This window comes from Hevea brasiliensis, chromosome 7, assembly GCF_030052815.1.
Source record: "Hevea brasiliensis isolate MT/VB/25A 57/8 chromosome 7, ASM3005281v1, whole genome shotgun sequence".
Lineage (NCBI taxonomy): Eukaryota > Viridiplantae > Streptophyta > Magnoliopsida > Malpighiales > Euphorbiaceae > Hevea > Hevea brasiliensis.
This window is the reverse complement of record NC_079499.1, coordinates 32,433,530-32,460,186: the sequence shown is the minus strand read 5'-3', so window position 1 is coordinate 32,460,186 and position 26,657 is coordinate 32,433,530.

Sequence of the window (26,657 nt, the reverse complement as noted above, 5' to 3'; positions counted from 1 at the left end):
ACCAGGTCAAGGTACGATTTGAAGAGAAATGCGGAAGGATTGCAACCTTAATGCAAGTCAAGGTCCAAATCCACGCATTAAAAGCCATGTTGACGGTTTGGAATCCTAAATGCAGTGTTCTCTTTCAATGACATTGATACGGCCCCGCTATGGAGGAATATCGGGCATTCTTTGGGGATCCCATACTCATTGCGAGAATCGGATCTACTTACACCTCGAGCATAGGCGGACACGAAGCGGTTGGCACATATGTTGGGTTCTCCCCCAGAAGAAGTGAAGTCGAGAAAGCGATCAAAGGAACACGCATGGATGGGATTTGACGTACCTTGAAAACCGGTTAGATCATTACCTCCAAGAGAAACAGTGGGATCAAGCTTCCACGGCACTCGCCTTGGGAATCTATGGTCCGATCCTGTTCGGGGCCATTGGGGATCATCACTAGCGATGCGATGGAGGTATTTTGGACGATGAAAGCGGGGATCAATCCGATACGGCAATCCTTGCGAAACCTTGTTAACCCTAACTTACTGCAGACAACAGGGGAAAGGGTCCATTAAGTGTTGCTCTCAGTTATTATACCTCTGGACTATCAGTCACATGTGTCCTGTGGAGACAAAAGGATTGACTTGGTACCTTGACCAACCTCCCATTGAGAAGATGATCCGGTTAGTGATCAGTTCGAAGAATGAAAAACGATGGCGAGAGCAGTTACGAGTTTCAATAGCCATGATTACTGTTGGAGGAAGCTGTGGACGTCAAGCCAACCCGTCTTGATTGGTACAGGGGGTATTCAGTCGGTGTCCCTAATTGGAATAACCGGGTATACAAGTTACACTCCAGCACTGGTAATGAGGCAGTTTGGCTCAACACAGTCCATGTTCAACATTAAAGAATACCACCAAGGTCACTTCTACCATGAGCTCAAGGAAGAAGAAGGGTTGAAAATGGCTCGCAAGTCACAGGAAAACATCACTCTAATGGAGAGATCACCCAAAGGCCCGAGTGCCTCGGGACGATTACCTTAAATGGAGAGCTGATAGGGACCAAGAACGTTCTACCATAGAATTCAAGGACGACAACCCTCGCCAAGACGCCCTATTAGAGGAAGCTAATAATCGCCTGGTTGACTCGCTACAAAAGGCAAATACCGAAAACTCACAGCTGCAAGAACGAATGACGCAATTGGAGGACCAACAGCAGAAACTTAAGAGAAGGGTAAGAAAGCTCAAGGAAGAGGCAAGGGCCGAAAGGATAGGGTTCGAAGAGCAAGAGGTACAGTGGGAAAAAGAAAGAAAATCTCTCCAAGCTGAGGTCAAAGAAATGAAAGGGCAGAATAGTAAGCTTCAGGAAAGGATGAAGTACCAAGAGGTACTCGTTGAAGAGTATAAACAGGAAAACAAGAAGAAGAAGCTTGAATTAAAAGAACAGGCACTCCTCATCAACGACATCTTGAAAGAATGTGCTAAAGAAAGGAAAGAGAAAGAGAAGCAAGCTGCCCTCTATCAAGGACTGAAAGAAAATGTGGACCAGTTGGAGAAGATGATAGCACAGGGAAAAAAGGAACTATTACCTGAATCCGAGTATGCTCTGAAAGTGTTCGACCCCGCCAAGCAAGAAGAAAGGTTATATGAGTATCTCAGAAAATGTCATCTTATTATAAAGAATCTTCCAGAGCCTAGGCCAATGTAAAAAATACGATGTGCAAATTACTCAGTTAATGAAGTGATTTTTGAACCATTGTTCAGCAAAATTTGTGAATGAATAGTATGACTCCCGTAGGAACTTCCTCGCTAGGGTTATGTGAAAAATTGAAATGCGCTATATGGACAGGTATCATAAATGCGCATTCAATCCCGTCATTCACGGTCAGACTATCGAACGATGCCATGATAAAGTAGGCGATTATCCTTTTGTAGATTCCAACCTGGCTCTCAAATGCCACTGTATCCTTCGTCCAGACCAGGACTTTTAGTTTTTTTTGCAAAACTCAAATTCATTTAAATTTTTTTTATCCTCACAGGAAATCAATATTGATTCAAACAAGGCAAGTCTGACCAAGCACACGATCCAACCCAAGCGAGTGTACTTAACAAGATCTCGAACGAGGAAAATAATGGAAAATCAGGAGCAAGTACAGAACCTACAAGGGCGGTCTCGAGTTGAAGGATCGACTTTACGAAATTATGAGACTAATGAAGGAAATGTCTCAGAGCAAACCTGCTTCAGAACCTAGCCCACCATTACCTCCTCCGCCTTCTACAACAAATGATCCTCAGCAAGCTTCAACCTCTTTTACCTTTCAGTCTCCCATTCCGGACCCGACAATCACTGTCAATCCGGTGACCATAAATAATGACCCACCTTTTTCCTATTACCCGGCCGTCTCAAATGCCGAGCCTCACCATTCAATCCCGATCCCTCCAGTTTACTCCACCCCTCAGCTCCCGGTTGGAGGAGTGTATCATGCGGTGGAAGGAGAACATAGGGCAAGAGAGAACGAGAAACTATCGGCTCTAGAAGAAAGACTGAGAGCAATAGAGGGGCTGAACATGTATGGTTCAGTCGATGTATAAATCGCGAGATTGGTGCCAGATGTGGTGGTACCACCCAAATTCAAGGTTCCGGATTTCGACAAGTACACCGGAAACTCGGATCCCCGCATCCACCTGGCAACCTACATTGCCAAAATGTCTGCCTTAACGGAAGACGATAGACTTCTCATTCACTTCTTTCACGAGAGCCTCTCCGGAGCAGCTCTGAGATGGTGCATACAATTGGACAGGAGCAAGCTGCACTCCTGGAAGGATTTAGCCGATACCTTTCTAAAGCAGTATAAATTCAATTGTGATGCGGCACCCACAAGGAGGGATCTCCAGAACACAGTGCAGAAAGACGGGAAGGTTTTAAGCGGTATGCCCAACGATGGAGGAGAAAGGCTGCGAAGTATGTCCTCCGTGGATCGACAATGAACTCTGCTGCATTTTCATTGAAACATTGAAGGCTGCTTACTTCAAACTGATGATTGGAAATACCTCCATCAGTTTCTCGGATATCATCAAGCGGTGAAAGAATTGAAGCTAATCGAGAATAGGAAGGCTACAGGAGTTGGTGAGAACCACATGAAAAAGGCGCCAATTTTGGCAAGAAAAAGGAGAGTGATGTGCATTCCATCACTAGGCAGAATAATTTTCCCCAATTCCCCAAAATAACCACCGCCATATCCTCCCTCTCATGGCCCAACTATCGCGAACATCCCACCCCTTTCCCTAATTATTCACAACCACGCCCACTGTCGCCCCACCGCAAATTTCCACCAAGACCACCTCCTCCTCGGCTCAACCACGGCCACCACAAAATAACCCAAGACCTCAAGGAATCTGATCCACCCTTCCCCTCCCTCTCAGTGAAATATACCGATACCTGATCGGTATAAACCAAATCGTACCAGTCCCTTTAGACCCAATCCAGCCGCCATATCCCAGGTGGTATGATGCCACAGCCCGTTGTGAGTATCATGGAGGAGCACAAGGGCATTCAACTGACAACTGCGGGGCACTCAGAGGGAGAGTGCACGCTCTGTCCGGGCAGGTGGTTGAAAATCGAGGAAATGGTTCCCTCCCAATGTTACCTCAAACCCCTTTGCCTAACCACAATGCGGGCGGTGGTGTAAATATGATAGAGTCTAAAGGAGAGGATCAACACGAAGTGGATGAGTGGTTCCATACTTTGAGGAGATTTTGCTATAGCAATGAGGAAGGTTACCTTTCCCCTCCGGTGAGGAGGCGAGGAGGATCTGGGGTGTCCTTATCACGGAGGCGGTGACCACGAGTGCGAGATTGTGAGGGTTCAGCAAGAGGTCCGAACGTATTGTCTTTTAAGGTTCTGAGAGGTCAGAAGAGGTCAAAGACGGAAGGGGAAGTGAACACCACAAGATACAGCCAGAATACCTCTACCTCCAAACCCAGAATCACCTTCTCACCCCCGGTAGCCTCACCGCCGGTAATGGTTATCCGAACTCCACCTCAGCTCCCCATCACCAACACTCATGCTGTCCCTTGGAACTACAATTTCCAAGTTTTTACTCAGGGAGCGTCAAGCAGCACATCCGCTCCTAGCCTGGCCTCGCCTCCGGCACCACCAAAACCATGTTTTGCTCCTCACGAGCATTTCAGGATAACTTATGATGGACCTACCAGCAACATCACTCCCCAAACCAGTTTCTCGGCCCGTTATTGCAACAAGATCCTCTCCACCTGAACAAGAAGTCGAGTTTATAACTCGAAGTGGAAGGTGTTACGGGAACGAAGAAAGAGAGAAGAGGAAAGGGAAAGTAAAAATGGGAGAGTCGTCAAAAAACACGGAAGAGGAGGTTGAGAAAGCAGGGGAAGCAGAGCCTGTTGAGCATAGAGAAGAGGAGGAGCTGCTGCTCCAAATAATGAAACAGAGCGAGTATGACGTGGTGGAGCAATTGAGGAAAACCCGCTTGAATATCATCATTATCATTGATCCTGAGCTCGGAATTCCACCGACAAGACTTACCAAGAATCCTGCATCAAGCCTTTGTGAACCCCGACATTACTCCGGGGCAGTTTGAGAAAATAGTAGGACAAATCCAGGCATCCAGCTCTGTAGCCTTTTCTGAAGAAGAGGTAGATCCCGCAGGCTTAGGGCACAATAAAGCTCTGCATGTAACGGTGAAATGTAAAGGCTGTATAGTGGCCAAGGTCCTCATCGATAACGGATCAGCCCTCAATGTACTGCCTAGCGCTACCTTGGCTAGATTGCCAGTTGACCAATCAGACATACGTCAAAGTGCTATGGTGGTGAGAGCTTTTGACGGAACAAGGAGAGAGGTGCTGGGGGACATTGACTTGCCAATCCAGGTCGGTGCATGTACTTTCAATATCACGTTTCAAGTGATGAACATTGAGCCGGCTTACACTATGTTGTTGGGGAGGCCGTGGATCCATTCTGCGAATGCTGTTCCTTCGACTTTGCACCAGAAGATCAAATACATTAAGGACGGCAAAATCATCACGGTAAGGCGAAGAGGCCATCTTGGTCACCAAGCCGCAATCACTCCCTTATGTGGAAGCAGCCGAGGAGTCATTGGAAAGTTCTTTCCAGGCCCTTGAATTGCAAGATACTGGGAAGGAGGGGGCCATGGCTATGGTGGCCAAAGTAATGTCAAGAAGCGGGTATGAAGAGGGTAAAGGCCTAGGCGCCACATTACAAGGGATTGTCGAGCCTATACCGGCCATTCTGAAGATAGGCCGTTGTGGTTTGGGGTATGAGGAGGATGCCCTCGTGGATGGGCGATTCTGGATGAGAAAAATGCTTCGGGATCAGAGATTTGACCAGAAGATGGGAAAGGTGAAAGTAGTCCCGAGAATCACGGAAATCTTCACCAAACCGGTCATTCAACATCCAGAAGAATCACCTGATGATCCATCCATAGATGTCATCCAACTGGATTCCTTGTATGAGGCCCCAGTTTCGCCAACGGCTGAAGAGCAGGAGCTTGACAACTGGACAACGGAGGATATCCCTGTACTCAATTTCGAGTAAAGTACCTCTGGTTTCTAGCAGGAGTGGAGTCGCCAAGCTGTCGCAACGGGATTTTGCGGTCGCCCGGACGATCACTCACCGAAGTGGGAAAGAGTGAGGAGTCGCCACCTTAGTTTTGAGGGAAACTAAAGAAAACCATTTGAGAAGTTAAATTAAAAATGAAACCACTTCAAAACAGAGATTCTAAGTTCGGGGTCCGTAAACGGGTGGGGAAGGTGTTAGGCACCCCACCTCGTCCCTTAATAAGGGTAAGTAGATTTAATTCTGCGTCCTTTACAAATTAGTTAGAAGGGCTTAGGCGGCAATGTTAATCCTTTTGGTAGAAAGAATGTTTGATTTTTCACTAAATTTGGATCACCCAGATACATAAGTAAATGAGACAACCTTAGTGAACGGGTGTGAGAATCGGATAAGAACTCTCCTCCGATCTTTTTTAAGTTGTTCATTAAAATTTTGAAGGGAGACCGGATAAGAACCCTCCTCCGGTCTCTTTTAAGTTATTTATTTGAAGTTTTGAGGGTGAGACCGGATAAGAACTCTCCTCCGATCTCTTTCAGATGTTTATTAAAATTTTGAGGTTGAGACCGGATAAGAACTCTCCTCCGATCCCTATTTAATGTTTATTAAAATTTTGAGAGGAGACCGGATAAGAATCCTCCTCGATCTATTTTTAGTTATTTATTAAAATTTTGGGAGGAGACCGGATAAGAACCCTCCTCCGATCTCCTTTAGAGTTATTTATTAAAATTTTGAGAGGAGACCGGATAAGAACCCTCCTCCGATCTCCTTTAGAGTTATTCGTTAATGTTTTGAGTTGAGACCGGATAAGAACTCTCTTCCGATCCCTACTTAATGTTTATCAAAATTTTGAAGGGAGACCGGATAAGAACCCTCCTCCGATCTCCTTTAAGAGTTGACTTAAAACTTTTAGGCAAAGATAGGATAAGGACTCTTCCGACCCCTTCTATTTTGATGAGACTCGGACAAAGACTTTTCCGACCTTTAAAAATTTAACCACAGCTACGGGTCTTAAGAACCTAAAACTAAGAATTCTGACCTTCAAAAATGCCGGGGATAAGGTTTATGGATACCCTGTGGCTGAACGGGGAACACTAGACTTGATTCACTGACCTTTTCATGTAGTCATTTTACCAATATCTATTAACGACCGATCCACTCTGTTTCGTTTACTTTGGTCTTATTCCATTTCATGACATCTTTGTCGAATTGCTGTTTACGTCGGCCTAATAGTTCCCGATCCACTCTGTTTCGTTTACTTTGGTCTTATTCCATTTCATGACATCTTTGTCGAATTGCTGTTTACGTCGGCCTAATAGTTCGGCTATCTTCCTGACGTGTTATTCAGGTCCTCTTTTTAAAGGAGACCTCTAAGTTGCAGCTACCTGTGAGGAGCCAAAGAGTATTTTACCAATATCTATTAACGACTGATCCACTCTGTTTCGTTTACTTTGGTCTTATTCCATTTCATGACATCTTTGTCGAATTGCTGTTTACGTCGGCCTAATAGTTCGGCTATCTTCCTAACGTGTTATTCAGGTCCTCTTTTTAAAGGAGACCTCTAAGTTGTAGCTACCTGTGAGGAGCCAAATATATTGAAATAACTGTGAAGTGGTAAACAGTGATGGCGGATTGATCAGCCTGAGAGTTGATGTCTGTCGTGAAACCGAGAGATGCTTTAGCTAAAAGGTAACCGGGTAAGAACCAGGTGAAAGGAAGTTGAGCTTGAATAGAGGAAAGGAAAGCAGAGATGATGAGAGTATGACCAGATAATGAACAAACTGGAAATGTAGAGTTCCAATATTCAAAATCTTTTTCAAGAAAACACTCCTGAAAACTAGTTTCAAAAGTATTTTTAATCACTACAAAACAGCAGAGTAACAAACTGAATGAAGTTTCAGAGTTCCTCCACGATAATAGCAGCCTCTTGCCTATATTTTTTTGTCCCCCCAGCACCTCTCTCCTTGTTCCGTCAAAAGCTCTCACCACCATAGCACTTTGACGTATGTCTGATTGGTCAACTGGCAATCTAGCCAAGGTAGCGCTAGGCAGTACATTGAGGGCTGATCCGTTATCGATGAGGACCTTGGCCACTATACAGCCTTTACATTTCACCGTTACATGCAGAGCTTTATTGTGCCCTAAGCCTGCGGGATCTACCTCTTCTTCAGAAAAGGCTACAGAGCTGGATGCCTGGATTTGTCCTACTATTTTCTCAAACTGCCCCGGAGTAATGTCGGGGTTCACAAAGGCTTGATCCAGGATTCTTTGTAAGGCTTGTCGGTGGACTTCCGAGCTCAGGATCAATGATAACAGTGATATTCGGGCGGGGGTTTTCCTCAATTGCTCCACCACGTCATACTCGCTCTGTTTCATTATTTGGAGCAAGGCTCCTCCTCTTCTCTATGCTCAATGTGCTCTGCTTCCCTGCTTTCTCAACCTCCTCTTAGTGTTTTTGGCACTCTCCCATTTTTACTTTCCCTTTCCTCTTCTCTCTTTCTTCGTTCAGTAACACCTTCCACTTCGAGTTATAAACTCGACTTCTTGTCAGTGGAGAGGATCTTGTTGCAATAACGGGCCGAAGCTGGTTTGGGAGTGATGTTCTTTGGTAGGTCCATCATAAGTTATCCTGAAATGCTCGTGAGGAGCAAAACATGGTTTTGGTGGTGCCGGAGGCGAGGCCAGGCTAGGAGCGGATGTGCTGCTTGACGCTCCCTGAGTAAAAACTTGGAAATTGTAGTTCCAAGGGACAGCATGAGTGTTGGTGATGGGAGGCGAGGTGGAGTTCGGATAACTGATTCTGCGGTGAGGCTACCGGGGGTGAGAAGGTGATTCTGGGTTTGGAGGTAGAGGTATTCTGGCTGTATCTTGTGGTGTTCACTTCCCCTTCCGTCTTTGACCTCTTTTGACCTCTCAGAACCTTAAAAGTCAATAAGTTCCGGACCTCTTGCCTGAACCCCTCACAATCTCGCAGCTCGTGGTCAGCTGCCCCCCCGTGATAAGGACACCCCGTATCCTCCTCAGCTCCCGCTACCGGAGGGGAAAGGTAACCTTCCCTCATTGCTATAGCAAAAATCTCCTCAAAGTATGGAACCAGCTCATCCACTTCTGGTGTTGATCCCTCTCCTTTAGACTCTATCATATTTACACCACTGCCCGCATTGTGGTTAGGCAGTGGGTTTGAGGTAACATTGGGGAGGGAACCATTTCCCTCGATTTTCAACCACCCGTTCCGGATTAGAGCGTGCACTCTCCCTCTGAGTGCCCCTCAGTTGTCAGTTGAATGCCCTTGTGCTCCTCCATGATACTCACAACGGGCTGTGGCATCATACCACCTGGGATATGGCGGCTGGATTGGGTCTAAAGGTGATGCGATTTGGTTTATACCGACAAGGTATCGGTATATTTCACCGAGAGGAGGAAGGGGTGGATCGGGATTCCTTGGAGGTCTTGGGTTATTTTGTGGTGGCGTGGTTGAGCTGGAGGAGGAGGTGGTCTTGGTTGGAAATTTGCAGGTGGGGCGTATTGTGGGCGTGGTTGTGAATAATTAGGGAAAGGGGGTGGGATGTTCGCGATAGTTGGGCCATGAGAGGGAGGATATGGCCGGTGGTTATTTTGGGGGAATTGGGGAAAATTATTCTGTCTAGTGATGGAATGCACATCACTCTCCTTTTTCTTGCCAAAATTGGCAGTCTTTTTCACAGGGTTCTCAGTCAACTCCTGTAGCCTTCCTATTCTCAGATTAGCTTCAATTCTTTCACCGGCTTGGATGATATCTGAGAAACTGTTGGAGGTATTTCCAATCATCAGGTTGAAGTAGGGAGCCTTCAATGTTTCAATGAATAGGGAGCAGAGTTCATTGTCAGTCACCGGAGGACATACTTCTGCAGCCTTCTCCCTCCATCGTTGGGCATACTGCTTGAAACTTTCCCGGTCTTTCTGTACCAGGTTCTGGAGGTCCCTCCTTGTGGGTGCTGCATCACAATTGAATTTGTACTGCTTAAGAAAGGTATCGGCTAAATCCTTCCAGGAGTGCAGCTTGCTCCTGTCCAATTGTATGCACCATCTCAGAGCTGCTCCGGAGAGGCTCTCGTGAAAGAAGTGAATGAGAAGTCTATCGTCTTCCGTTAAGGCAGACATTTTGGCAATGTAGGTTGCCAGGTGGATGCGGGGATCTGAGTTTCCGGTGTACTTGTCGAAATCCGGAACCTTGAATTTGGGTGGTACCACCACATCTGGCACCAATCTCAGTGACGACACATCGACTGAACCATACATGTTCAACCCTTCTATTGCTCTCAATCTTTCTTCTAGGGCAGATAGTTTCTCGTTTTCTCTCGCCCTATGTTCTCCTTCCACCGCATGATACACTCCTCCAACCGGGAGCTGAGGGGTGGAGTAAACTGGAGGGATCGGGATTGAATGGTGAGGCTCGGCATTTGAGACGGCCGGGTAATAGGAAAAAGGTGGGTCATTATTTATGGTCACCGGATTGACAGTGATTGTCGGGTCCGGAATGGGAGACTGAAAGGTAAAAGAGGTTGAAGCTTGCTGAGGATCATTTGTTGTAGAAGGCGGAGGAGGTAATGGTGGGCTAGGTTCTGAAGCAGGTTTGCTCTGAGACATTTCCTTCATTAGTCTCATAATTTCAGAAAGCTGATCCTTCAACTCGGAGACCTGTCCTTGTAGGTTCTGTACTTGCTCCTGATTTTCCATTATTTTCCTCGTTCGAGATCTTGTTAAGTACACTCGCTTGGGTTGGATCGTGTGCTTGGTCAGACTTGCCTTGTTTGAATCAATATTGATTTCCTGTGAGGATAAAAAAAATTTAAATGAATTTGAGTTTTGCAAAAAAAACTAAAAGTCCTGGGGTCTACCATCTTCTTTCCGGAGGATCGGGACAGGCTATCCCAGAATGGTCTCGACGACATATTGACTCGGACCATGAGCTTAAACGTGGAGTGTCTGGTGAACCAGACCATGATCCGGGAAAGGATTCAGCGCCTGGGTAAGGAGATCGGGAAGAAGAATCAGGAGGTGGATTCCCTCCGATCCCAGCTCTCATCCGCTCGGGATTATATATCTCAAGTCGAGGGACGGGCAAAGCTCCATGAAGACCGGTTGGCCGAACAGAATCGTGCTTTGGATGAGAGGGACCGTGCTCTTAAGGAAGTCCAGGTGCTTCACGCCAACGAAGCCGCTCAGGTCGCTCAACTTATAGAGGAACTAGAGGCGAAGGATAAGGAGCTTAAGGAGAAAGACACACTGCTTAAGGTTCGGGATGAAGTCAAGAAACAGTATGACGCCGGGTTCTTAGAAGTGGTCAAATACCCCCAATGGGTGGCTAACGTCGTCCCGGTAATGAAGAAAGACGGGAGAGTCAGGGTGTGCGTTGACTACCGGGATCTTAATAAAGCTAGTTTGAAAGACGATTTCCCTCTCCCCCACATTGATGTGCTAGTTGACAATGCCGCGGGTTTGGGCAGATGTTCGTGTATTGATGGGGCATCAGGGTACAATCAGATCCCAATGGACGAGGAAGACAAGGATAAAACTGCTTTTATCACCCAATGGGGGGTATTCTGCTATCGGGTCATGCCATTCGGGTTGAAGAATGCCGGGGCTACTTACCAGCGCGCAATGGTCACATTATTCCACGATATGATGCATAAAGAAGTGGAGGTGTATGTGGATGATATGATCATCAAATCCCGGGGAGAGGAGAGCCACGTTCAGGTGATAAGGAGGGTGTTTGAAAGGCTCAGGAAATATCAGTTGAAGCTGAACCCTGCTAAGTGCATATTCGGAGCTAGATCAGGAAAATTGTTGGGATTCATAGTAAGCGAGAAAGGGATAGAAGTGGACCTGCACAAAGTTCGAGCTATTCAAGAAATGCGCCCCAAAAATGTAAAGGAGGTGCAGTTTTCTGGGAAAGTTGAACTACATTTCGAGGTTTATTTCTAATCTCACTGCCAAAGCTGAGCCTATTTTCAGATTACTCCGGAAGAACAACCCTACCCAATGGGATTCGGATTGTCAAAAGGCTTTCGAGACAATCAAGCAGTATTTGTCAAATCCACCAGTATTGGTCCCACCTGTGGCAGGAAGGCCTTTAATCCTGTACCTGGCAGTCCAACAGAATTCTATGGGGTGTGTTTTGGGGCAGCATGATAATTCCGGCCGAAAAGAGAGGGCCATTTATTACCTGAGCAAGAAGTTCAATGATTGTGAGTCAAGGTACTCCTTCTTAGAAAAGACTTGCTGCGCGTTAGCATGGACAGCAAATCGCCTCAAGCACTATATGTTGAATCACAAGACATGGCTTATCTCCAGGATGGATCCTATCAGATACGTATTTGAAAGCCCATTCGTGCCGGGAAGGATAGCCAAGTGGCAGGTTATACTCTCCCAATACGACATAGTCTACATGACCCTAAAGCGGTGAAAGGTAGAGTGATTGTCGACCTCCTAGCGAGAAAACCCTATCGTGATTATGAAGCTCAATTTGAGTTCACGATGAACATATTAATGAGGTAGACTGCAAAGAAGACGAGCCAACCGATGTATGGGAAATGTATTTTGATGGAGCAGTCAATTTATCAGGAAATGGAATCGGAGCTGTACTAGTATCCCCGGACGGAAAACATTTCCCGATAGCTGCTAAATTGGGGTTTGACTGTACCAACAATGTCGCAGAGTATGAAGCTTGTGTAATGGGTCTACATGCCGCTATAGAGATGAAAATCAGAAAGTTGGAGGTGTACGGAGACTCGGCTCTGATAATCTATCAAGTCAAGGGAGAATGGCAAACTAAGGATCCCAAGTTGATCCCATATCAGAAGTACTTACTGGAGTTGATCAAGAAATTCGAAGAAATCTCTTTCACTCACCTGAGTAGAGACAAGAATCAATTTGCTGATGCCTTAGCTACTCTAGCTGTTATGGCTCAAATCGAAGAAGGGCAGACGTTTCAGACGTTGAAGATTAAGGTAAGGGATGAGCCGGCCTATTGCTTCATGATTGAAGAAGAGCCCGGAAAGCCTTGGTATCATGACATCCTAGTCTCATCAGAGAACTGCAGAATTCCCTTCAGGGGCAAGCAAAAATGAAAAGAAGATGATTCGGAGGTTAGCATTAGGGTACTTTCCCAGTGGAGAAACCCTATACAAAAGAAGCTCCAACGGCGAATTACTGAGATGCGTAGATGCAAAAGAAGCAAAGAGAATCCTCTTTGAAACTCATGAGGGAAATTGTGCCACTCACGCCAATGGTCACATGATGACGAAGCAAATCATGCGACGTGGGTATTTTTGGACCACAATGGAAAAGGATTGCATCGAGTATTTCCGGAAGTGCCACAAGTGTCAGATTTACGCAGATCCGATAAATGTACCACCTCACAAGCTGTTCAATCTCGTCTCACCGTGGCCTTTTGCAATGTGGGGCATAGATGTGATTGGTCCCATCAATCCCAAGGCATCCAATGGGCACAGATTCATCCTTGTAGCCATCGACTATTTCTCCAAGTGGGTCGAGGCGACATCCTATGCTCACATCACGCAGAACACGTTTCTCAAATTCTTCAAAAACAATATCATCTGCCGGCATGGTCTACCGAATGAAATTGTCACTGATAATGCCAAGAACTTGAATGGTCCGAAGATTCAGGAATTATGTGACCAATACAAAATCCGACACCTCAATTCCTCCCCATACCGTCCCCAGATGAATGGAGCGGTGGAAGCTGCAAACAAAACCTCAAGAGAATAATCCGGAAAATGACGGTCACATATAGGGATTGGCATGATATGCTTCCTACGCTCTTCACGCATACCGACTCCGTAAGAACCTCGGCCGGCAACTCCATACTCACCGGTCTACGGATGGAAGTCAGATTGCCTATTGAGGTTGAAATCCGTCCCTAAGGATTACGAAGGAATCAGTGATAGATGAGTCAGAATGGATCCAGTCAAGGTTGGATCAGTTGAATTTGCTGGATGAGAAAAGGTTAACAGCAGCATGTCACGGACAATTATACCAGAGAAGAATGGCCAGGGCATTTGACAAAAATGTACGCACACGTGAATTCCAACCCGGGGACCTAGTACTGAAGAAAGTGCTGCTGAACCAAAACGACCCCCGGGGCAAGTGGTCACCAACCTATGAGGGACCCTATGTGGTTAAAAAGACATTTTCCGGAGGAGCCTTGATCTTGACCCACATAGACGGTGAAGAATTCCCGAGACCAGTCAATGCCGACACTGTCAAGAGATACTATGCATAAAAAGGGGAAAGGGTGAAAATCCGAAAGGGCATCCAAAAAAAAAAAAAAAAACCTTCTCGGGGTGAAAACCCAAAAGGGCGTCCCAAGAACCAAAGTGGAGAAATAAGGAAGAGGGTATGAAACCGCGAATAGAGAAGAGACCGTTAAAGCATGAGACTCCGGAGAACTCGAAATAATGGCAGTTAAAAGACTTCAAAACTAACCATAAGGAATATGTGAGATCTATCTTTGTACCTTTTCCTCTCCTTTGAAAGTCTATTCTTTCTAATAAAGTTATACTTCACTCCTTCTGTTGTTATTTTCCCCATGCTATCCTTTCTCTGTGTTTAATGCGCTATTAATTAGTTAAAATTTTTGCCATAAGATTTGAATTTGAAAATTGATAACCTCACGTACTTTATTATGAGATTTGCAGAAATAGCCTTAAAAAAAAATAAAAAAATAAAACTTCTAGAGGTGAAAACCCAAAGGGCGCTCGTCGAATGGACGAAGAGAAAGTGAAAACCTGCAAGGGCGCTCTCCGTAGAGTAAGAAGAAAGTCGGGAATGAAAAAGGGGCATCCGAAAGAATGAGATCATAGGTCAGGTCTTACAACTCCTCCTCCATTAATCATCCGCCTTCGTTATCTTGTTAAGTACACTTCTTCAGGGAAAGAACTTCATGTGTCGAGTTAGACTCGCCTTGTAAGTTGATTTTGATTTCCTGCAATTTAAATTTCTACCATCAACCTCTGGTTCCTTGATCTAAGTTGATTTTAATTTCCTGCAATTTAAATTTCTGCTATCAACCTCTGGTTCCTTGATCCAAGTTGATTTTAATTTCCTGCAATTCCACCATCAACCTCTGGTTCCTTGATCCAAGTTGATTTTAATTTCCTGCAATTTAAATTTCTGCTATCAACCTCTGGTTCCTTGATCCAAGTTGATTTTAATTTCCGCAATTCCACCATCAACCTCTGGTTCCTTGATCTAAGTTGATTTTAATTTCATGCAATTTAAATTTCGCTATCAACCTCGGTTCCTTGATCCAAGTTGATTTTAATTTCTGCAATTCCACCATCAACCTCTGGTTCCTTGATCTAAGTTGATTTTAATTTCATGCAATTTAAATTTCTGCTAATCAACTCTGGGTTCCTTGATCAAAGTTGATTTTAATTTCCTGCAATTCCACCATCAACCTCTGGATCCTTGATCCAAGTTGATTTTAATTTCATGCAATTCCACCATCAACCTCTGGTTCCTTGATCCAAGTTGATTTTAATTTCATGCAATTTACATTTCTGTTATCAACCTCTGGTTCCTTGATCTAAGTTGATTTTAATTTCATGCAATTTACATTTCTGTTATCAACCTCTGGTTCCTTGATCTAAGTTGATTTTAATTTCGCCATTTAAAATTCTATTATCAACCTCTGGTTCCTTGATCCAAGTTGATTTTAATTTCCTGCAATTTACATTTCTGTTATCAACCTCTGGTTCCTTGATCTAAGTTGATTTTAATGTCATGCAATTTACATTCCTGTTATCAACCTCTGGTTTCTAGATCCAAGTTGATTTTAATTTTCTAGGTCATTAACTTAGGTGTGCTTTAGTTCCCTAATTTCAAATACCTAATCGTCCAAAATATGAGTCGGATTCTTTACATAATTCCTATACGGAAATCTTTCCTTTAATAGAAATTATGTAAAGAGGGGCAGCTGTCGACACCATATTTTGGTCGATCCCTAGAATCAATAAAAATTCTTCTTTGAACAGCTAATCACGTTTCCGGTCCCTCCTTGATAGGCGGTCACATTTCCGATCTCTCCTCACAAAGACTTGAATCAATGCTAAGTCCTAGCATCCCTTAAAACTCAGCCGATCTCTCAAATCATTTACCGATCCCTCAAACCCGTTGCCGAATTTCCGGACTCGTCGGGTATATTCTGATCTCTGTTGATGAATAAAATGAACGGGCACTAGATCTTTTCCTACCGCTTTATTGCCGACCTCCTTTCCGAAAGTTTAAGAGCTAAAGTTTTGGTTCGATTCCGATCTTAAGTGTTCGAGTTAAATTTTTCACCAAGTTCTGTTTCAAGATTTCTTCCTACCGATCTCATGTTCAAAGTGCTTTCCGATCTCTCATACTTAGATTAATAATCACATTTAGTTTTTGTTTTGCTGTGCTCATACAATCAAATACTCAGACAAACAATGGTTTAAAATTTTCCGATCACAATCATTCATTGAACAAAAGGCATTTCATTTCATGTCATAATTTGTACAAGTTATTCGGCTGGGGGATCACCCCTAGCCTGATAGCTGTCGACACCATATTTTGGTCGATCCCTAGAATCAATAAAAATTCTTCTTTGAACAGCTAATCACGTTTCCGGTCCCTCCTTGATAGGCGGTCACATTTCCGATCTCTCCTCACAAAGACTTGAATCAATGCTAAGTCCTAGCATCCCTTAAAACTCAGCCGATCTCTCAAATCATTTACCGATCCCTCAAACCCGTTGCCGAATTTCCGGACTCGTCGGGTATATTCCTGATCTCTGTTGATGAATAAAATGAACGGGCACTAGATCTTTTCCTACCGCTTTATTGCCGACCTCCTTCCGAAAGTTTAAGAGCTAAAGTTTTGGTTCGATTCCGATCTTAAGTGTTCGAGTTAAATTTTCACCAAGTTCTGTCAAAGATTTCTTCCCTAACGATCTAATGTTCAAAGAGCTTTCCGATCTCTCATACTTAGATTAATAATCACATTTAGTTTTTGTTTTGCTGTGCTCATACAATCAAATACTCAGACAAACAATGGTTTAAAATTTTCCGATCACAATCATTCATTGAACAAAAGGCATTTCATTTCATGTCATAATTTGTACAAGTTATTCGGCTGGGGGTGATGATCTACATTTGGATCACTCCCTCTCTCCCTCTCACCCTCGGCTTCATCCTCACTGTCTTCATCATTGTCCTCAGGAGCCACATCGGCCATCCAAGAAAAGTCTTCTTCTGGGTAACACTCCTGGAGTGCGGCCAAGAGATCCTTGTGAGCCTTCACATAGGCCTCGGCTATTCCCGTCACCATCTCCTCATCCCTCTCCTTAAGCTCCTTGTCTTTCTCCTTAAGCTCCTTATCCTTCGCCTCAAGTTCCTCTATAAGTTGAGCGACCTGAGCGGCTTCGTTGGCGTGAAGCACCTGGACTTCCTTAAGAGCACGGTCCCTCTCATCCAAAGCACGATTCTGTTCGGCCAACCGGTCTTCATGGAGCTTTGCCCGTCCCTCGACTTGAGATATATAATCCCGAGCGGATGAGAGCTGGGATCGGAGGGAATCCACCTCCTGATTCTTCTTCCCGATCTCCTTACCCAGGCGCTGAATCCTTTCCCGGATCATGGTCTGGTTCACCAGACACTCCACGTTTAAGCTCATGGTCCGAGTCAATATGTCGTCGAGACCATTCTGGGATAGCCTTTCCCGATCCTCCGGAAAGAAGATGGTAGACCCCAGGACTTTGGCGAAATCAGAGTTCTCCTTGACAGTCCGATTATTCCTCAAGCAGTCGATCAGTACTTGAGCGCCCCGAGAAGAGGTCCTCCCAGAAGCTTGAGTAGGCCCCCCTTCCCTGCTTGGAACAACTGCAAGAGTCGGAGGCTGCTCCTCCGATCTAGGAGGAGATCGGGTAGCTTCAGTGGTCGGCGGACCCGAAGGTTGGGGAGGATCACTTTGTATCTCCCCAGGTTCGTGACCGGGCGTTTGGAGTCGTTCCGAACGCTTTATCTCCTTTATCTTCCGGGAGATCTCTCTCTCCTTCTTCCGTTTCCTTGAACCCTCACCACCCGCCATACCGCACAAAGAAAAGGTTAGTGAGATCGCTAAGGTCCCGAGATCCGAGGTATAGAAAATACCGATGCCGAGGTTAGAGAGCGGAAGTTCGCAGTCTTGGCCAGTGAGCAGCTGAACAGTCCAATGGTGCAGCTCGGCAGTCACCGAATCCAAACAAGAATACTTTTAGTGGCAGCCTCACTCTTCAGATCCATCACTATCAAACTTTCCTCTTCGCTCAGGGTAATATGGTTCGAAGCAAGGGTCCCCGTACCACCACCGCGGGGAAGTCTCAAAGCGGCTCGGATCTTTGCTCCTCACAATGAAGAAACGATTCTTCCAATTCTTAAGAGACGAGGCGATCGGAAAAGAGCCCGCAACGAGGCTTCGCCGAAGAACCAAATGGTCATCGCCCTTTCGGCGAGATAGCCGGTGCAACTTGGCGAACACTTTAGCCGTGAGGTCCGATTCCCTTAGCTCGGCATAGACCTCGAAAGCTACCAAGATCCGCCACGAGTTGGGGTGGATTTGAACAATGGATGCTCGGTGAAATTTTAGGACTTCCTTATAGAAATCGCTCAGAGGGAACCTCGCATCGCCTTTAATCGTTCCTCATACACCATGACTATGTCGTTCTCTTCAAAGGAGTGATCGACACGAAGATCGCCATGGCACTTGATCAGCTCATATGAATCAGGACAAATGTTGTATTCTTGAACAAACGATTGCAGATCGGATTCCCGAAGAACCGATGGAAGCTCGTCTATAGGAAGGGTCTCTCTCCTTGAAGGTGGTGCAAGCCTTGATGGTATGACCAGGCCCGACTGGAGCAGACCCTAGGGGGTTCAGTTTGCGTGCTTCGCCCGACCGCCTCTTCTTCATCAGACGATGACCATGAGAACTGAATGGAAGGAGGGCTTGCCGCTCTCTGACCTTCGGCACCGCTCATTTTCAAAAGAAACAAAGAACTTAAACAAAAAAGAAGATCAAGGTCCCACGAGTCCGATCGCGCCGAGACATCAAGAAAATGAGAGAGCTTCGAAGTTGCGAACAAGAGGCTGAGAAAGGGATGAGAGAACAACTGGCTAACCCTCCCGCCCCTATTTATACTAGTCCGAGCATTTAATGCTCGCGAGGTTCTAGGCAGCGCATCGATTGGTGGGGTTGGACAGCTGTTTTGACACTTTTCTCAAACATCAGAATGTTATTAGATCGTTAATCGTAGATCGGCATAATGAGTTAAACATTTTAAAATAAGGAATCGCTAAGTGTCATTCAGGTAAAGAATCAGATCGGACAAATATATCAGAGATCGGAAAATAATCAATGCAAAAATAAGATGATAACCGACAAAATAAAGTCTTTATTCTCAAAAGATCGGATTACATCATTTGGGCGATCTCTAGGGATCGGATTACAATAAAGGTCTAGCTACATCATGTGGCCGATCTCTAGAGATCTGATTACATTGAAAAATTACATCATTTGGACGATCTCTAGAGACCGGTGAAAAATCCTATCCAAGAGGCTGATCTAAGGATCAGTTTATAACTGATCCCAAGGATACTCCCAGGTGATCTAAGGATCAGTTTATAACTAATCCCAAGGATACTCCCAGGTGTTCCAAGGATCAGTTTATAACTGATCCCAAGGATATTGCCGACCGGAAGCTTAATCCGCTGTCGGAACACCCAATGTGGATCAGAATCGCTGTCGGAACACTCAATGTGATGAGAAGCCGAATGAACTCAGTTGAGCGACTCGAGATCGGTACAACCGAGGTCCGCAATACAGATTGATCAAATCCAGTTCTCTCACCATCGTCAATTAGGACCATCCAATCACCGGGATCGTAAATTTTCAGTCGAGGAATAGGGAATTCCATCGGAAGAGGATCAAAACCACAGTTGTAGCCGGAACTTTCCCCGGAACAGCTAGAACCAAGAAACAAGGAGAAAGAGAGAAAAATCGAATGAAGGAAATGCCACTATCAACAGGGGTATATATAGGAGAAAATGGGCATTTAATGTCGAAGGAAAACGGCGACGCTCAAAATCGAGATGTAATTAATGCTTGGACCGAATCCGCATCGATCAAGGGATAAAAGAGATCGGGAGATAGGAGATCAGCATGAGAGATCGGAATAGGAGCTAGGGGAGGGATCGGAAGACAAAAAGAATAAGACAAATTCCAATAACCGTCGTCAGAATCAGAGCCGAGGTAGTTAAAGCGTGGCAGACGAGATCTCCACCGCACGCCTAAGAATCGCCCGCAATGCTGACAAATGCCAGAGTATGTCATGACAGTCCTGTACATTCCAATCCCTACCGTTGATCTCACTTGTAAGGACTAAACCAGAACCATTGGATCAAGAGAAAGACGACAATACCAGCGTCTTTCGCTCCTAGCCCTCAGATCGTTCCGGACAAGAGGACTCAAGACCATCAGATTAAAAGAGGAAAAGGACAAATGTTCTGAGGAGCGATCTCAGCCATTCATCTTGATTCTCTTTAATTCCTGTACATCCGATCATGTACTTCAAAATCCTGACCCTCCATCTCCCTCAAAATGAATCCTGACCCTTCATGGGGAGCACCCGATTCCTATAAATACCTGCATGAAAAACTGTTCAAGGGGGGGGACAAAAAAATATAGGCAAGAGGCTGCTATTATCGTGGAGGAACTCTGAAACTTCATTCAGTTTGTTACTCTGCTGTTTTGTAGTGATTAAAAATACTTTTGAAACTAGTTTTCAGGAGTGTTTTCTTGAAAAAGATTTTGAATATTGGAACTCTACATTTCCAGTTTGTTCATTATCTGGTCATACTATCATGATCTCTGCTTTCATTTACTGTGTTCTAGCTCAACTTCCTTTCACCTGGTTCTTACCCGGTTACCTTTTAGCTAAAGCATCTCTCGGTTTCACGACAGACATCAACTCTCGGTGATCAATCCGCCATCACCGTTTACCACTTCACGCTTATTTCAATATATTTGGCTCCTCACGGTAAGAGTTCACACTCATTTACGTTTGTTTCTGCACTTCCTTTGTTCTTCATACATCGCAACTTTCTTCAAGGGTATTTTGTACAAGAGAACCCAAGAGAAAATATTGTTATAAGAGTTCATGTTCTTGTTTTATTAAGCGTCTACGTTTATTTCCGTATTTTCCTTGTTCTTATTACATCTAGACCATTTCTGAAAAAGCAATCCCAAAGAAAGTCAATCACACATCATTTTTTTAGTGATCGGTTCATTTTATTGATCTCGTCATTTCAAAACCAGTTTTCTAACTCTTTGTAGTATGTAAATGGTTGGGTAAACGTAGGTAGCTGCAACTTAGAGGTCTCCTTTCACAAGAGGACCTGAATAACACGTCAGGAAGATAGCCGAACTATTAGGCCGACGTAAACAGCACTTCGACAAAGATGTCATGAAATGGAATAAGACCAAAGTAAACGAAGCAGAGTGGATCGGTCGTTAATAGATATTGGTAAAATGACTACATGAAAAGGTCAGTGAATCAAGTCTAGTGTTCCCCGTTCAGCCACAGGGTATCCATAAACCTTATCCCCGGCATTTTTGAAAGTCAGAATTCTTAGTTTTAGGTTCTTAAGACCAGTAGTGTGGTTAAATTTTTAAAGGTCGGAAAAGTCTTTGTCCGAGTCTCATCAAAATAGAAGGGGTCGGAAGAGTCCTTATCCTATCCTTGCCTAAAAGTTTTAAGTCAACTCTTAAAGGAGATCGGAGGAGGGTTCTTATCCGGTCTCACTTCAAAATTTTGATAAACATTAAGTAGGGATCGGAAGAGAGTTCTTATTCGGTCTCAACTCAAAACATTAACGAATAACTCTAAAGGAGATCGGAGGAGGGTTCTTATCCGGTCTCCTCTCAAAATTTTAATAAATAACTCTAAAGGAGATCGGAGGAGGGTTCTTATCCGGTCTCCTCCCAAAATTTTAATAAATAACTTAAAAGAGATCGGAGGAGGATTCTTATCCGGTCTCTCAAAATTTTAATAAACATTAAATAGGGATCGGAGGAGAGTTCTTATCCGGTCTCAACCTCAAAATTTTAATAAACATCTGAAAGAGATCGGAGGAGAGTTCTTATCCGGTCTCACCCTCAAAACTTCAAATAAATAACTTAAAAGAGACCGGAGGAGGGTTCTTATCCGGTCTCCCTTCAAAATTTTAATGAACAACTTAAAAAAGATCGGAGGAGAGTTCTTATCCGATTCTCACACCCGTTCACTAAGGTTGTCTCATTTACTTATGTATCTGGGTGATCCAAATTTAGTGAAAAATCAAACATTCCTTCTACCAAAAGGATTAACATTGCCGCCTAAGCCCTTCTAACTAATTTGTAAAGGACGCAGAATTAAATCTACTTACCCTTATTAAGGGACGAGGTGGGGTGCCTAACACCTTCCCCACCCGTTTACGGACCCCGAACTTAGAATCTCTGTTTTGAAGTGGTTTCATTTTTAATTTAACTTCTCAAATGGTTTTCTTTAGTTTCCCTCAAAACTAAGGTGGCGACTCCTCACTTTTTCCCACTTCGGTGAGTGATCGTCCGGGCGACCGCAAAATCCCGTTGCGACAACAGTTTTGAATGAGGATTTGTTCATAAATGTTTTATATTATGCATTTTATGCTTTATTGTGCACCACTGAGTATTTATATACTCAGCGATAGCTTTAACTTGCTGTCGCAGATAGGGAAAAGGACATAGCAGTGAGAGCTACTCTGATTAAAGAAGAGCACAATTGAAGAATTTTTGTACGGATATTTGTCTATACCCTGGTAGTTTAGTTTAATGTAAATATGATAGTATGCATATGTATCCCTGTAATTTGAGCAGTTGTACAGATAAAATTATAATAATATTATTTTTGAGATTTTGCATCTGCAAATTAACTTATGATTGTAAATTAATGATTTAAAATGCAATGTGCTTGAGTTATGAAATGTTTTGAGATATTAATTCTTGATTTGAAATTTGGATTTTGAGTTGAAGTGTTGCCATTGTTGTAGATTTGAAGTTTGGTGGTTGCAAATGAAGTTGTGATTGAGAAATATATTGGGAGTGTTTTTATTTTCAGGTTTTGAAGAACTGTTTTCTCAAAATATAGACGGCACTCTGCCTTAATTTTTGTAAAAGTTGCGGAGATTTTAAATATCCAAAAATTTGATTTATGTTTGGACTCTAAATGAAGGTTTTTAATATTTGAAAAGTAAATTTTACCCACTAATTCTAAAACGAACGAAAATTGTTTTAAAATCCCTTGTAGTATATTTAATGGGTTACCGATAGGTGAAGTACGGTAATTCATTAGGTGTACTACGGGAATATGTTATATCTTACGAGGAGTAGGGTGTGACACAAGCAGCCTACTCTGCTGCTTTATCTGTCTGTCTACCTGCGACAGCAATAAAAAAAGCTATCATTGAGTAAAATTTACTCAGTGGTGCACCATAACAATTTAAAATGCGGTATATAAAATATTTATTGACAATTTACAATACAAATAGTTCACAATTTCCTGTCACAATTTTGAAAGCTCATATAACACAAATTTGATCAAATAATTGAATAACACAGTATTGCCAATCAATAACACAACTTAGGTCATGACACAAACTTTTCCGAATATACCGTGTTGTACACCATGACAAGGCATACTCACCCTACTAATCGAAATCAATGAAGGAGGTGGCTAGCTAGCTAATGAACATCCATACTCACCTCAGACTGACAAGTTAAAGGGGGAGGAATATAGTGTACCTATCAGAGCACTTGCAGGCATTACGTATCGCCATCCCTGCAAACTCCTGGGTTCACGCATGAGAGTTCCCAGGAATCATAGGTGTTACGTATCGCCGTCCTTACTTTGCTCCGATACCACTAAACATAATTTATCTCAAAATTTACATTTACAAAGTAGGCAACACAATAATTCTCAAATAAAATTCCCAAAACCAGAACAATAAAAAATTATTCATAACTCATTTCTCCAAATAAAGTTTTTAATAAAGCAGTAAATATAAAATGTATTGTGCACAGACCTGGTTTGAGTTGCCTCTAGGCCTTGACTCAATGTTTCTTATGCTTTTCAATATCCTTTTCAATTGAAACACACAATTTAAAGTATTTCAGTACTCAGTTAAATTGTTTTTAACAATAAAATCGAATATCTAAATTTTCTTTGTACTATTTCCTTCAATTCATTTCATTAGTCAACCTATAATGTTGACCTTTGATGCATTCTAAGTGAATAAATTTTAATGTTACCAATATTTCACATTTTCCATTTCAATATGCTACCAATATAGTACAATTTACCATTTTTACAAGTTGGCATTCATTGCCAAATTATTTCAAGCCTCATTGTATGTAAATGTCAAGTTCTCAATTTTTGTGCGCTAGATTTATCTAGCTTAAAGTCCTATTTCTCTTGGTTTGTAGCTTCTGGTCAAAGAAGAAAAATTGTAGCTCTATGTCTAATTGCACTCGGGGAAAAATTTCAGGTCATTCTGAGTTGTATAGACCAAGATATGGTCAATTTACTAAAGCTGGACAGATTACACCTTTAGTGCAAAATTTGGTCAATTTTAGGTCACTTTTAGTTCTGGCAGTTTTGGTACCCGAACTTATGCAAGCTATTTGACTTGGTTATGGCCATTTCTGGGTTTGGTGTCTTCATAAGAATTGTAGCTCTAGGTCTAAGCTATCCATGGTAAAAATTTCAGGTCAATTGGACCTGTTTTGAGTGAGTTATGGCCAAAACACTAATTGCTGCCCAAATGGTCAATTTTCAGGCTTTCAAGTCACTAATCCAGATTTGGTCATTTTTCAAGTCACTTTCTGGATAGAATTTAGGTAGGCTTTCTTCATAAAAGTTGGCACATTTTGTGCCTAGTTTCACCTCCAATTGGCCTCATACCAATTAGGTTCACAGTTTTGCACTTATGACCTAATTTATTTGCTGCTAACATACACAACCTGCATTTGAACATCACACTTCCAATTTTGACAATCCTCCTCCTCCCAATACTTCAACATTTAATCATGGTACTTCTATATATATTGTATACAATTCTAGCAAGCATTTTGGGTAGAACACTCAAGTGCTCAATGCACATAATACACCATTAAAATTCAATATTTACATCCACCCAAATTCAATGTACATCAACACTTATTTTACACATACACTTCCATGGCAATTATACAAACTACCCACAATTCAACACCATCATATTTCATTAATAAACTTCATATTTACACAAGCAAATTCATGATCTTATAAGCTGCTAAACATGGCAGTTTGCCAAAGTATCAAGGTCCCATTTCAAACCCTTAATTCAAGCACTAACTTGCACATACTTAGATATTAACTTACCACAACTTTTATTTGAGTTAATCAACCTTAATTCCCATCCATTAAATATAAGAATAAGTCACTAATTATGCATTTTCATGGCTGCCAAAACTAAGGTTCATCAATATTCAATCATTTCCTCAAATTTTCTCAGCAATTCAACTTACCCGAAGCTCAACACAAGGATTAGTGAAGGAAAATGGGAAGATTGAGCACTAACCTTTTTTGAGCTTCACCAAAACTTCATCAAATCCTCTTCTTTTTGCTTCCAACATGCTGTCCAAGGTGTGTGTGCAAGCTTTAATGAAGAAACCAAGTGGAAAGGAGGCTTGAATCATGAGCGCATGGTGATGGAATGAGGTTTGGCCATGGAGGATTTCCATGGTGTTTCTCTCGGCTGGTTTGTTTCCAAGGTTGAAGATAAAAATTTTTGTCCCAAATTGGCTTATATTTGTGTCCCAAAATCTGAGTTAGTGGAGCACTAACCATAAATTAATGATTTAATTACTTAAAGTTTCATAATTTGAACATTTGCCTCATTTCTTCCACTATTTATATAATGTACCTTTTTATTTTTCACGACATTTTCAAAGTATAATATCATTTATTTTTAATGGACATTGAGGTGAAAAGGCAACTCTAGATGTTAAATGACCAAAATGCCTCTCTTCGGGTTGTATTCCTGATTTTTCCGTAACACAGATTTTTATCAGTTTCTTGAATTTTTTGTTTTTCTTTGTACTAATTCTTTAATTTTCTTTGACATTTATAATGTCAATTATACTTTAATAAGTTTTTTAATCATGTCTCAAAACTTAATTCCAAGGGTTCCCCATGGTCCTGGGGTCGGCAATTGCCTTCGCTGTAACTTCCCAGTGTGGTCACCCATCGCTGCGGTGCCGGCTCGTTTAACTTAGTTTCATTTTCTCTCTTTTATTTTTCTTTAATTTTTCTCATCACATATTTCATTATTTTATACTTCCTCACTAACATTTAAAAGTAGTTCTAGGCATCCTAACTGTCCGGACAGACACTGGTCATCGGAACAGTAGAACGCACTATCGAACATAGGGGTGTTACAAACCCTAATTGACCAAGCCTTCGATTCATGCATCTTACTCCTAATTTGCTATACTAATCATATAATTTATACTAGGGGCTGCTAATATGTCACTTTAAATCAAAGAATTCTCCTAAACTTAACTCATGTCAAGGCTGCTAAAATTTCATGGAACATAATCATGCCTCATTAATTCAATTTTTATCAAATTTTCAACTTAACTTAGCTCAAATTCATGTTTAGAAAGATGTAAAAGTAAAGAATATGGCACTAACCTCTTTGGTGATTTTCTAAGCTTGTTCATACCTCACTTTTTTTCACTTTCTCTTCTTATAATTGCTGCCCAAGTCTTACTCTAGTGGTAAGGAAAACTTTTAATGAAAGAAAATCAAGGTATTGAAGTGAATTGGGTGAGAAATTGGAAGCTTGGTTGAATTTTAATGGAGGGAGGGAGAAGTGAGGTTTAGGCAAGAAGAAGAAAAGAAGATGAAGTTTGATTTTTTTTTTTTTTCTTTCATTTCTGCCCATTTAACT